A 14,215-nucleotide genomic window follows, 5' to 3' on the forward strand; every position below is an offset into this window, starting at 1 on the left:
TCCTCACAAAACTCATATCCGTATCTACAATCTCTTCAAATCTATCAGCAACTTGAAATTTGCTTGGAATTTTCCATCTCTCTGTGTCTCTCACAAACCAAATTCTCTTCCCATTTCTGACTTTTCGTTGATTCTTTCTTGGCAATTTGTGGGCCATAATTGATTTGCTGAAATCTCGATATGATAACTTATTATTGAATATAATTTGCAGGCATCGATTGCCGTTGACCTGGATCTAATCCAATAGCAAATCCCTTAATTTCTACTGTCTCCCAGTTGTTGGTCTCCTCTACATTTTTCTTTAGCTTATTTCTCGAGCAGAAATTCATTATCAATGCCGGGAGAGGAGCTCAGGAAGTTGGAGCTAAAGAAGAACTTCACGATCTGTTGGCTCTGCAACAACAAAAGCAACAACAACAACGACATACTTGCCACATGCAACATGTTATTTAAGCGTAAATCATTTCTCAACGTTGGCCAAAGCCGGCTTGCCGCTGCAACTGCTGCAACTTGGAATTGGAATTTCGATTTTTCACAAGTTCACATGTTGCTCCCCCTTGACCGTGGCAAAACCCACCGAAGCGCAACTGGCTGAGACGGGAGACGAGTTAGTGGAGTCTATGCCTCCTCCACCGCCTCCGCCTCCGCCTCCTCCACCGAATCCACCCCCACCTCCAACACAGCCCCAAGCGGCAGCGAGCATTTTCCATTTTCATTTTCACACGCGGTCATTAGAGTTGAACCCACTTAAGAAGAGAGTGAGACTTGCGCTGGAACTCCTCATTTTGGCTCATTTTTCACACACCAACAACAATGGCAAAGAGTGGAAATAAAAAATTAAGAAGAAAAAGAATTTAAGTTTAAGGTGAGAGCCTCGACTATGAAATACCTGAGGGTGCTGCAGAGATTGTTGCATTCCTGTAGGGATAGGATATTAGGGATAAATAGGAAAAGTTTCATGCAAAAAGTTGTGGCTTTAAGAGATGGAATTCTTCAAAATAAAATTGATTTTGTATTGAATTTGAATAATGTAAATGACGTAGATTAGTTAGATAGTAATGGGATAAAGCATACATACAAATATCTAGAATAATTATTTATTTAGAAATCAGAATAAATATCCCAAAACTCTTTAACAACGAATACCCTCTAGGTAGTTCTCTCCCACTACCTCATACCTTTGGTGCTCTACAAGTTCCGGGCCAAGAACAACATGAAACAAAACTAAAAAAAGAAATACCTCCTCTTCAAGCTCAGCAAATCGGTGGAGAAATAAATTAAATTTAACTTGCATTTTTGCCCCGCGAAGGGCCAAAAGGCTGTTCACATTCTCTTACTTGCTTGGCATTGCATATTGTACATAAGAGTGCGAGAGCGAGTGCTGCAAGTATCTTAAAGATAGTTGGGTTCTACTTCTCCTGCCACGGTTCTGGAGCTCCGCTCGAGCGCGTTCTGCCATATGCAAATTAAAATTAAAAGCCTTTTTGTACTGCTTAACTTTATTTTTTGCCTGCCTTACTGTCTGCCTTCTGCAGCCACTCCACGCCGAGGAGCTGGAGTTGGAGTCGGAGTTGGAGTTGGTCATGGACTTGGACTTGGACTTGGACTTGGTCTGTGAGTTTTGGTCTTCGAGTTGGTCTTGGTCTTGGTCTTGGTATTGCTCTTAAACTTGTGGCTGGTCTCGTCTTTTGCCTATGACTTTACAATTTGTTTGGCCTGCTGCGGCCGCCGATAGGCCCTCTGAAGTGTGAAACATGGCTTCACACAGATGCAGAGGTAGAAATAGTTTAAGCAAGATAAACTAATATAATCATCCGTTTAAAAGATCAGGAAACTCATTGATATTTGTTTAAAATATATAAAGAAAGAGAAAATCCCCTTTTTATTTGTATCAATCATATCAAGTTCCTACATTTTCTTTCCGTGTAACCACAACAACTGAAGATTCCGCCACACAGATACAACTCAGCACAAAAGTGACTGTGGGGATTGTTGTGGAGTCTTCGTCTTCGTCTTCGTCTTGTCATTCCATTGCCTCCCCCCAACAACAACAACAACCACAACAATGAAAAATAACTAAACGAAAAAAAAAATAAGTAACAACAACAAGAAGAAAAGTCCCACAAAACTGGCTCGAAAAAAAACAAAAACACTCCGACTTCATTGGTTCGCTTTTTGGCCTGAACTGAACTGCGGTGAACTTCTTCTGAAGCGGAAGTTCAAGGCGTTCACTCAATTGTATCGTGTAATGAAATGTTTTATAACACCAAAACATACACCAGTCAGCCGGCTTTTGGCCTTCTCGAAATGACCAAGAAATTCTATCAATCCAGGTTTTAATTCCGCTGCGGGTCATTGGCTTCTGGCCCTTAATCGCCAACATTTGATGCCTCATTAGCATTAATATATGTAATATTTATGCAAATATTAACTCGCACATCACTGGACCGACTTCTGATCTTCACATCATTTGTCATAAAAAAGAAAATAGAAGAAGAAACCAATCAGTTTTATAGCAGCTAATTATGCGCCAATAATTAAACTGAAGCAGTAAATCAAAGAGAGATTGGTGAAGACTTTGACACTCTATAAAGTCAACTCATGGAAATAAATAGAGTTTTGCAGTAAGATTAATTCAAATATTACTTATCCTTTAATGCATTATATTTTTAAGAGTAATTTTCTTAAATAATTACAGAAAAGAACGGAAACTAACTTCGGGAAGTTGAAGTTTTTATACAATAAAAGGAAATCTGAAATTTTATAACCCAAAGCTTAAAAAACGTATAACTAGGCCAAAAATGCATTAATTTCGATTCGGAAAGCTGGTCCGTGTTAGTTTTTAATAGGTTAAAAAATCTGCATACCAACAAATTAAATTTTAAGTAATCAATTTTTTTCCGTTTTTCAATATGTTAACAATGTAAAAACCTGTTCTAAAATTTAAAAAAAAATTTAAAAAATTTATGTTCTTTTTTTTAATGCCTAAAAAGATTTGCCTGTTGATGCTGATCAATAATATATATGATTTATAGGGTCGGAAACGACTCCTTCACATTGTTACAAGCTTCTGTCTAAAGCTGAAATACCATTTTTTAGTCGATATTATTTATTTTTTTATATGACAATTTGTTCCACAAATTTAAATTTTAAAAAACTCATAGCTAAGCCAAAAAAGCATTAATTTTAAATCGGAAAGCAGCCCTGTGCTAGTTTTTAGTAGTAGTAATAAATCTGCATACTCAGTTTAAAATGTAAAAAAATCACAATTTTTGCCAATTTTAACGATGTAACCCCTTATAAAATATTGAAAAAATTGGCAAAAATTTATGTTCTCTCCTTTATGGCTAGAAAGATTCGCCTGTTGATGCTGATCAAGAATATATATGATTTATATGGTCGGAAATGACTCCTTCACATATTTCACATATGATATATATATTTTTATACGACAATTTCTTGAACAAATCAAAGTTTAAAAAACTCATAACTAAGCCAAAAATTAATTAATTTTAATTCGGAAGGCAGTCCTATGCTAGTTTTTATTTGGGTAATAAATCTGCGTACTCAAAATAAAATGTAAAAAAAATCAATTTTTTCATTTTTTTCTGGCAATATTAACACCTTAAAAAATGTTGAAAAAATTTTCAAAAATGTGTGTACTTCTTAATTGTCTAGAAAGATTCGCCTGTTCATGCTGATCAAGAATATATATGATTTATAGGGTCGGAAACAACTCCTTCACATTGTTACAAGCTTCTGACTAAAGCTATAATACCCTCCAAGGGTATAATTATATCGAAGCTGTGTTCGTGCTGTATTGATATTTCACATTTTTAAATATTATAATTTTTGTATACTGTGGATTTGATATTAAAAATATAATATAAAAAAATATGATATATTATAATAATAGTTGATATACCCCTTCAACGAAGAGCATCTCTCCCATGTCTCTGAAGTTGAAGTGACAGCTCCCAGCTCAAGATCTAGAAAAGCTGACTTAACTCTCCCAAGGTTGTAGACCTTACAGAACGTCGGGAGAAGCAGCCCCGCCGCCCGTCAAGCGGGGAGTTCGACAACTTGGAGGGGGTGTTCTCATATACAAGATGAAGTACCTCCACAGAGGAGTGGCAAAAACACAAAAAACACAAGAATTGACGTAACCTATTCGCATTTATATCAGGGAAGAACGCCAGGCCAGAGATTCGGTTTCGGATCCAGAGCCACAGATACCATCATCAGTGTCGGCTCACGCAACTACCATAAGCCATAAACAATAACAAAAACTACGTTCCGCGGCGCGTCAGAATTAATACGTTTTTAAATGCCGAAGCCACGCAGCTTCCTGTAGCGAACAAGAGATTGAGAGAGACTTCGGAGCTCTACAAGATCTCCCCCAGTTCCAACTCCATCTCCATCTCCAGCAAAGTTACCAAAGTCTTACGCACATGCGTGTTATTGTTTTTATTCCGAGGCAACTCCGGTTTTCAGGTCGAGACCATCAGTTTTGATTTTTTGGCGAGAGGGGATCGAGCAGTTGGTCGAGATACTAACAAATTAAGTCATAATTGAATTATTGGTACTTTAACTATTGTTACTGCTCTGTAACTCCTCTGTAAGCCCTCGTAAGTTAATGATGCTTGGCCTGGAACCCTTCACGGAAAAGCAAACCCGAAATGTAAATTGAATTTTAAAAGGCAATTTAAAGTGCGCGTAGCGACGACTGACTGTGGCCATAATTAAAAATTATCTTCAATTTAACACTCGACAGGGCAGAAATGCTTCAATTTCTGATCTACGCAATTTATTCATTATTATTTTTCCCCCACCTTTGCGCAAATGGTATTGAATTGTTTTTATATTATTAATTAACCGAAGACTGAGCAAATATGAGTTATTGTTGTATTGCATTTGGGTTGATTTATTGGCATTTGAGATAAGCACACAAATTGCATTAAAATTAATGCCAAATTAATTAGCAGTGGAAGGAAATGAGTTGGAGAAGTTTCCCAACCGATTTTCATTTCATTCTGCTGCATTTAGTGGATTTTAATTGCATTTCTGTTCCGGCATTCAAGTGGAAAACAGTCCCACTGCGGAGACAGGCTCCTTCCCGGGGGATTACCGCAGGATTATGCCAGGCCTTCCTTTACTTTTCATTTATATATTTTCGGGAGAAAAGCAAACTATGTATATATTTCACTATATATTTTTGCAACTATTCAATTTCTTATGATTTATGTAGTATTGTTTATATGCGCAATCAAAAAATGCATTTTAATATCGTCTCTCAATTATAACTTTGTTTTGCTATGCGAACAGTTTCCAATTTACATAAATCAAGTTGATTCGACCTAAGCCAACCGAAGCCCACGTATCTCATTTGTACGCATATTTTCGCCTATGCAATCAGGTGGACAGTGCGGGCTATAAATGTAAGTTCAATGTATATATATTCAACTGGGACATATTAAAAAAAAAGTTGGTAACTCTAGCTTTTATAGTCTCCGAGATTCAGGTGTTACTATTACTATTAGTCCACTTTATTCTGCATATTTGATTTAATGTTTTGTGAAATATATTCCCTCTCCGACAATCGCTTTATATTTATGTACCGCACTTCCTCTCTACTCTATCGACAGCTGCCGAATAAATGTTGTGCATAAAACTGTACGCCTTTTTTATGATTAATTCGCTGCCATTTTAATTTGCCACAAAAATGCGACAAAAACGGATAAAATGCCAGCAGAAACTGTCAAACAAAAATATTTTCCGTTGGCCATATTTGCATATTTGGCAAATGCACAGCTCCAATAAAAAACTTTGCCCAATTGGCTTTTGAATATACATACAGAGAGGCAGAAAACTATGAAATACGATAATAAAGCCGAAGGGGTGCGACTTTATGCAAATGTCTGTTGATATTTGTTTTCGGGAGCAATCATTGGGTGCCTTTGAAATTAGAGTTTAAAACGTCACTTTTAGTTCCTATTTGGGAGTCGTAAAATCACTTCGCAGCGACTTTAATTGACTCGCTCCGCAGAAAGCACTCAGGCATGCGAGGCACGTTTATCGGGGATACCGTGTCGTATGCGTGATATTTGCAAAGAGCTGCCGGGAGTTGGAATGAGTGTGTGCTGTGTGTGTGTAAATACAATCTATTAAATAATTGAAAGATGCTGATTAGACGGCTTTACACGAGTGATATCCATGGGAGTGGGACTGACACAATCCAATTTAATTGCAAATTTCCAAATTGAAATTTTCGAAAATTTAGCTAAAGAGTCTCCAGCGAATACTAGGTTTGTAATTAAACGCATTTCAAAGATAACTCACTTTGTGTTTTGGTCCAATAATGTTGTCCTTGACTTTGCTCTCCGCTTTCCACTTGACGGGTTTTAATCGTAATTAATAATTTAATAATGCAAAATAACGACACACAAAAACGATACCGACGTCGAAAGTAAAGGCGACACACAAATATTCAAAACCAAACATATTAAAATTTATAAACGCATTTTTCCATATTTTTTTTCTTGCCTCTACACTTTTTTCGTTAATAAACACAAGCACAAATATTTATGAATTTAAAAAATTAGGTTGAAAATTATTAAATCCTTTTTTTGCATTGGCTTTATTTGTATTCCAAATTGTGTATGGGAAATACTGAAAATAATAAAGAAAAGAAAGGAAAATGAATAAATGGGGAAATTAAAAATTGAATAAGGATTAATAAAAGATCATTAGCTTATACTTTACTAATATTTAACTTGTAATATTTAACGAAAATGTATTACTTAATTAATTAAAAGTACAAACAGATAATTGAATAAAAGAAAACCCAACTCCTTTTCATCTTAATAAACTCGGAGGATAATTAAAATATGAAAAACTGAGCCGGCAAACAAATGTCTTCACATTTTCCTTTCAACTTGACAAACTTTTCCCCCCTTTGGTTTTCCCGCAACATTTTCCAGCCGGACTGCGGGTCGGATTAGGGCTTTATCTAGGGAACTTTAGGGCTAGATAGAGAGAGAGAGAGAGAGTGCTGAGCGGGGGACAGTGGCTACTAAAACTGTCTCAAGTTAATCGCTTTTATTTATTTTCGCCCTGTGCCAAGCGCAAAAAAAGAGCCAAACACAGACACATATACACAAGGAGAACCTTAACTGCAACCGGTTTTTCCACTCGCAAACACACACAGCGACTTTTTCTTCTCCTGGTTTTTGCGCGCTTTTAGCTATTTTCTTCGTTTTAATATAAACTTTTTTCCTGTTCGTTTGTTTGCCGTTGAAGAATTTATGAAAATCATAAAACAAAAGCGAAAATTCATGTGTGTGCTTAGTCTGGGCGCTGCATTTCGGTTTTAAGTTGGTCTTTTGGTGTTGGTGAGCAGCGCTTAGGTTGCAGTTGCAACAGATAGATAGACACCGCACCAGCTTCAGCAGCAGCAGCAGCAGCAGCAGCAGCAGCTCTCGTGTCTAGCCAGGTAGCTGCTCTTGGCCAGGTTAACACGCCAGGCCTGGCGACGTCATAAAGTCAGCTGCCACAGCCGCTTCTGTTTTCTTTTGTTGTGACTTGCGACGCTTTTGTTGCCAGTTGTGGCTGCTGCTGATGCTGCTGCTGCTGCTGCAACTATTCGGTTGACAGAGGCTGTGAGGCAGCTTTCAAGGCTGTTTAGAAGGCAGCCATCTCACAAGCACACACACTCCGGGCACATTTCAATTTTCACTGGCTTTAAAAACGATTTTTTCCAAAGGGAAATCTCTACGAAAACAAGCAGAAATGCTGAAAAAAACGTTTGGGAAAAAGATGCTGCCAAAGTGAGCATTTAAATTTCTGAAGAACGCATTAGGTATTTTCATGCTTTACACTTTCAACTACATATTTTCAAATATTTCTAAATTAAGCTACTAAAATAAATATACACTCGAAAACTATTTAATAATAAACTCTGATCTGACTTCTTATTAATTAATTCAACACATTTGTGAAGAGGTTTTTGATGTTTTACGTATTTACCTGTTCATAAATTGCAAGCAAATTCGCCAGCAAACAGGCTACCGTTGTTTATAATTAATTCAACAATTTTGTTTTGCTTTTTTGTTTTGGTTTCTTTTTGCGGGGTTCAAATTACCGTTTTCAATGTGCGGGAGTAAAACGTGTTTTGATTTTGATGCTGCTGCTGTAGCTGCTGCAATATTGCTGCTGCTGCTGCTGCTGCTGCTGCTCCTGCTGCTGCTGTTGCTACTACTTCTTGTTGGCTCTTTTCCGATTTCAGTTAACGCGAACACGAGTTTGAATTTTTGTTTGAATTGGGAAGACCAGAAGAACACGCTAACAGACAGACGCAGCGGCGAGTTCGACTCTTTCGTTCGGCTGGCAAAGCTCAACTGAAATGGCCAAGACAGCGACGCTCTGCCCGCTGCCAGAGCTGAAGCGTTGATGGCTAACAAGAAGCAGAGATAGCCACGAACTGGTTTTCGTGCATCGCCGGCTAAAGGCCCGAAGTCGCTACTACTACTACTACGCTGCTGCTGCTGCTCTTTGGCAGTAGAAAACACACCAAAAAATAGTAGTAGAAATATGGCCAAAAGCCAAAAACGAAAAAGTCCCAGGCAATTTGTGGCCGCAGTCGAGTAACAAATGTTGCCAATTAACTGGATTATTTGGACGGATTCTTTGCTTTAAAATCCCCCCCTAAATGAGTTGGCCATATCTTTTGGCAGCCTCTCTTCGGTTCGCTCTCTTAGCCACTCTCTTTAACTTGGTCGGAAGTAAAACTGCAACAGCCGGTTTGTTTACCTTTTTTCTTGGCTCTCAGCCGTTATACTGTTATACCGGCAGAACAGCTGTCTCTGGCACACACACACTCTCTTAAGAGTCTGAACTTTTGTGGATTTGTGTGTTGTGTGTTTTTTTTTTCGGTTTTTGTGGGTGGTTGCCATGGCGTGTTGATAAATAAGCAAATAAATAAATAAACAGTTTCAAGTGTTTGCCCAAATTGAGTCAAATTTTCACTCTTCTTTGGCCGGGAAATGAATTGAAATACTTTTCCTCCCGCGATTGATGACTTCATTAAGTGCAATTGCAACAATTAGCTCGAGTTTGAGTTGAGTAAGGTAGTTTATATATATCAGAAAAAAAGGAAATGATATTAATTTAAAGACTTTAGAAACTTTAAAGTTAGCAAGAACCTTTTTTTACAAAGAGATTAATTAGCACGTGCTTGTAATAAAGTGACAAAAAGTTCTGCAAGATTTGCTAAACACTTGATTTTAACACTTGAGAAGCTAGTTATATGTTTGGTGTGATCGCCTTTTACTTTATAACTTTATATTGCGCTTTATAAAACACGTGACTTTCTTATTTTACGCGACGCGCTATGGATTATGTTTATTGAACCGTATGCAAATGAGAACTAATTACAAGTAAGTGGAACATAGAGTGGGAGAGCTTACTACGATCTGCAAGCTCAGAGAGAGTGAGAGGGAAAGAGAAGAGGAGGGGAAGGGGGAGGGGAAGAGAGAGCGTACGGGATCACACTGCCTCTTGAAAGCTCCCAATTACAGTTACAATTACAATTACATTAAATGAGTAAACTCCCCTCAGAAGCTATTCCTATTAAATTACAAAGTTAAAGCTTTGCAAGTGACCTCATACCTTAGGCAATCAATAAGAAATAAATAATGAATAATAAATGCATTAATTACAAGCCACCAGGTTAGAGATATTCAACCTAATCCGACTCAGACACAGATGGCCAGCGTTATGCGGCTTATCATCATGAATCAACTCATGAATAAATCGATTGTCTTGGGCTTCGGTTAATTGAATCGCTTTGGACCAGACCCACAGACTTGACCCACTGCAATTGTGACAGATAAACATGTCTGCTATCCGCGCTGGCCTCAATTATTTTCACAAATTGTAATTACTCCATCGCGAAACAATTGAATTGTTTTCCGGCTACTGTTTTTTGGCCCCACTCCCCGGCCACAAGAGTGAATAGAAAAATATATATGTAGTAAGGCCCCCACACCCAGGTAATATATAAAATGGATATTGAATGCGGTTGTTCGATCGGCGGGGCAACCTCCAGCGGAATCAATTGTGAACCTTTTTCTTAGCCATTTTCGGTGATTTCATAACTTTATTAATTCATTTGTTCATTGTTTCTTTTGATGGCTTTTCCCCCGCTGCGGTGGCAATTCAAGCGCGACAAAAGACAAGAAGCCAAAGGAAACTACACACAGTTGTTGTTGCCACAAGCCGCGGGACTCAACTGGCTCCAAAGAAATTCCAATTAATGAAAATGAGAACAAAAAATAAACAAAAAGGGGAAGGAGAAGGAGTGCCGGATCCAAGCAGGCAATAAAATTATGCAAACAGCAGGTGTTGGCCATTAGCTTTTCCAGTGGTCTGGCTGCAGTCACCAATTTGGGTCATTAGCAGGTGTTGTCATCTCTACCAATTTCCTTTTTTTATGACCAAGTTCCCCTGCTACCCGGCTACCCGTGCTCCCCGCTTTTGCCACAAAATAAAACCACAAAACTTTGCCCCGGGCTGTGCGCAACCAATCAAAGTTATTAAAACAAAGGAGGAGCACAAGAATTTTGTATATTTTCGCATTTTTATTTTTATTTCTTTGCTTGCTTTCAAAGTGTAGAAAATTTAATTAACTGCTAAATTAAATACACTTTTCGGCTAGCCTTTTTGGGCTATTCTAACCCGGTTCTTTTGGATAATATTATTTTTTTCTTATTTTTTGTGGTTCCCCAAAGACCAGGGAACTCAGAACCCAGAACGGGAACGAACCACTTGCCGGCCGCCACCCGCAATGGAGCGTCCAGTGTTTTTGGGAATGCAGAGAGAGAAATTTTTATCTCTTTTGTTAGCCATTTCTGTTTAGGGACATATAAAAATATTTAAAATCTGAGAGCTTGTTAAATTCTGTGAGTTTAAAACCGAACCGATGATGAACTTTAGTTCAAGACACATGTATTAAATATCATATTTATTTTTTAAAAATAATCAGTATCTTATCTTAATTTTATTTAAATTTAGAATTCCATAAAAAGATAATAAAACGGTATCACATAAATCTTTATAAGTATCGAGTATATCAGTAATCAAAGTAATCAAATTTAAAAAACAAACAAATTTATTCTAAATAAATTTATATTTTAAAATGATCTAATTTATTATGATATTATAATAATATTTTATAAATAATAATAAAAACGTTCAAAAGTTATACATGAAATGATACCTTATTATGACATAGATGCTATATTTATGAATGGATATTAAAAAGCATTCCTAACTCGACTTCCCAGAAAAGTAATAGCAAATTATAAAAATGATAAAAATCTACCTGTTGCTTGAATTGTTTTCAGTGTAAGTTCTTGATGTTGCCACTGCTGCCGCTGCCGCTGTTGCCGCAGTGCGTCGGAAGTTGTCGCCGGCAATCAACAAACCATAACGCACAACAAACACCGAACAAACGAACAACACACAACACACAACACACAACGGTACTCCCCGGCCAGGGAAACATTTAACGCCGCTTTGACTGCCACTCGCTCGGCCCTCTCCCTCCCTCCCTCGCTGTTTGCATATTGAAAATAGAAAGAGACGAAAAACAAAGAAATTCATTAAAAAATGTATTTTCTTTCTTCGGCGCAGCGCGTTCAACAAATTAGCCCAGACTTGATAAGTGGCTGGATAACGAAACAAAAAAGAAATGGAAACAGAAAATAATTAAAACCACCAAATAGGTGCTGAAGCCCACAAAATTGTTCTAAATGCATAAATTAAGACTGAAAACACATAACTGAAATTGAATCTTTAATATGGAGTAGATAATATCTGCAATACAAACTGAATTATTGTATATTATTTCATGGAAAAATATCGAATCCATCATGTTATCTAAGCCAAAAAAAAAATATTTTCTTCAAAAGGTGGCTAGATCGTATCGCCTGTTAATGCTTATTAAGAATATATATGATTTTTAGGGTCGGAAATGACTCGTTAACAGGATTACAAGCTTCTAACTAATGTTATAATACCCTAAAATCGTATGAAAATATTTTGTAAATGTTCCTTACAAATACTGCCATGTTAAAGAATTCAGTCCTGCAATAGGTCAATGTTTTCGTTATATTTTCTTATTCAAAGTAGTTAAATAAACACTGTTAGCCTATTCCATAAAGCTGATCAGCTAGCTGTCACACATGGCGTATACTTAACGTGAAAACCCTTAAATTAAGTATACGCAGTGTGTGTCTTAATGGAAAAAAGGGTTACGAAAATAGAAAGTCTAAAATAACGCCAAACTCAGCCAGAAATTAATTAATTTTAATTCGGAAAGCAGTCCTATGCTAGTTTTTAGCAGGGCAATAAATCTACATACTCAAAATAAAATGTACAAAATATCAATATTTTTCATTTTTTTCTGGCAATAAAAATACCATAAAAAATGTAGATAAAATTTTCAAAAATTGATGTACTTTTTTTAATGCCTAGAAATATTCGCCTCTTGATGCTGATCAAGAATGTATATGATTTTTAGGGTCGGAAATGACTCGTTAACAGGATTACAAGCTTCTAACTATAGTTATAATACCCTAAAATCGTACTAAAATCTTTTGTAATTGTTCCATACAAATACTGCCACGTTAAAATATTTAGTCTTGCCATAGGTCTGGTTATTCATTACAGTTTCTTATTCAAAATAGTTGAATAAACCTTGTTAGGCTATTTCATACAGTTAATTAGATAGCTGGCATACATGTTGTATACTTAATGTGAAAACACTTAAATTAAGTATACGCAGTATGTGTCTTAAGGGAGAAAAGGATTCCAAAAATACAAAGCCTAAAAAACGTATAACTAAGCCAAAATTCGTTTATTTTCGTTCGAATAGTTGTCCCGTGTTCGTTTTTGTTAGATTAATAAATATACATACTCAATTTAAAAATTTAAAAAAATTGAAAATTTTGTAAATTTTTGACAATTAGTTTTATTTTAACCCCTTTTAAAAATGTGCAAATATTGAAAAAAATAATTTGTTTCCCGGACATGGCTAGAACGACTGGGCTGTTGATGCTGACCAAAGTCAGGGTAAATTTTTGAAACTATCGTAAGAGTAAGAAGTCAATAATTTATAATAAAGATAGGTTAATAACTTTAAATATTTGTTTCTAGATATTCCTAATACAAATTGCTGCGTCACTTTAAACTAAAATTAGGTAATAGTAATATTAATAAAATAATTATGACAACAAGGCAATTACCTGGTAAATAATAGCAAAGCTAGAACCTCCATGGTTATCCAGATATATTGCGCTGGTATCACTATCACTTCCACTATCACTAACGATGTTAACAGGTCGGAGGCCGCGGACAGAATGAGGCCAGAGCTGCTGCTGGGCCTGTATTTATACTCTCCAAGTAAAGAGAACAGAGAAAGTGAAAGCGAGAGAGAGAGAGAGAGCAAGCAGTATCTCTAGGGACAGGCATGCCTCTTAAGATGCAGAGAGAGAGAGGGAGAGCGATACAGGCAGAGCAAGCAAGCGCAATATGATAATACGAATAGCTTTATCGTTCCTATGGCAGCTATATGTTATAGTTTTTCGATCCGGGCCATTCCTTCGTATATACTAGTGAGAGTATCGTATCGTTCAGATAGCTTTAAAACAGATACACTATTTCGCATAAAAACGGACATACGGACGGCCAAACCAATCATGATGCTGATCAAGAATATATATATACATATATATATATTCTTAAGCAACTGAAAAAGATACAGCCATTAAAGCAAAATAATATTTAAAAAAAGCTTAAATTCTTTTCATATTGAAAATAATTCATATATGAACAAAATTACTTTCTCACTTAAATACTTTTTCTCCCCTCCAATTTCTGCTCACATTAAGTTAACAATTTAAAAACCATAAATACACTCAAATTAAAACTATCTTGTATGTCCTTTCTAATAGTATCTAAAATCGATCGTAATGTATAGTTTTAGTTCTGTTTAAATTGTCCATTGTATTCCTCTCTGCTATTTCTTTTTTTATCAATTTCCCGGCCATAAGCTGTCAATTTTATGGCCAAAAGCGGCGCTTCTCTTTATGAGTTTCAACACCCATTCCCCAAAACATGCTTCTCCCTCCGCGTTTCGCCGCAACGCACTAAAAGT

The 14,215-nt window shown here is 36.5% G+C and overlaps 1 protein-coding gene across 1 annotated transcript in view; it reads right to left on the reverse strand.

Annotated features, from left to right (window-relative positions):
* The window catches only part of sano (CABIT domain-containing protein serrano), a 102,569-nt gene extending 93,143 nt beyond the window's left edge, over positions 1-9,426 (reverse strand). The window contains exons 1-2 of the mRNA XM_020952396.2: positions 8,026-9,426; positions 6,340-6,669 (exon numbers count right to left, since the gene is read on the reverse strand). The gene's annotated coding sequence lies outside the window, so the exon portion shown is untranslated. The remainder of the gene's footprint in view (positions 1-6,339; positions 6,670-8,025) is intronic.
* Between the last annotated feature and the right edge of the window lie 4,789 nt (positions 9,427-14,215).

Source organism: Drosophila serrata, unplaced genomic scaffold, assembly GCF_035046125.1.
Source record: "Drosophila serrata isolate PLE 108 unplaced genomic scaffold, ASM3504612v1 contig_334, whole genome shotgun sequence".
Classification (NCBI taxonomy): domain Eukaryota; kingdom Metazoa; phylum Arthropoda; class Insecta; order Diptera; family Drosophilidae; genus Drosophila; species Drosophila serrata.